We start from the raw sequence: 449 nt of genomic DNA, 5'->3' as shown, positions 1-449 counted from the left end.
AAATCCGATCACTCTACGAGGCGTGAGAGTTTTTTCTGTAAAGTGTGTTTTGGTCGATATAATACACCCTATTAACCCCCTTAAATATGTATTGGGTAGTAGATTAGTGGAAAAGACTTATAATTGAGGTAGCAACTAAAATATAAAATGTAATTTTCAAATTGTATAGAATTGTGGAAAATTTGAAAAACTGGCACCAGGACCCTTAATCCCATTTTTTGAATGTGACGGTGCGTTGCTTGTGTAAGATGATAAAAACAACCATTTACTTCTACATGTTCACCTCACCGGTTGTCCATTCACCTATAACCATTTTTATTGCATTTATAACTGCTTTTTCAAAATCAACGTGTACACTTCAAGAAAAATATTCTTTTCTGCACATTTTTCCAGTAAACAGTTTAACATTCGCTCGTAAGTAGACTGTGTTTTTTTAGTGAGCAAGCAAT

The sequence above is a fragment of the Acyrthosiphon pisum genome, chromosome A1 (assembly GCF_005508785.2).
Source record: "Acyrthosiphon pisum isolate AL4f chromosome A1, pea_aphid_22Mar2018_4r6ur, whole genome shotgun sequence".
In the NCBI taxonomy this organism is placed as follows: domain Eukaryota; kingdom Metazoa; phylum Arthropoda; class Insecta; order Hemiptera; family Aphididae; genus Acyrthosiphon; species Acyrthosiphon pisum.
Note: the sequence above shows the minus strand (reverse complement) of the source record.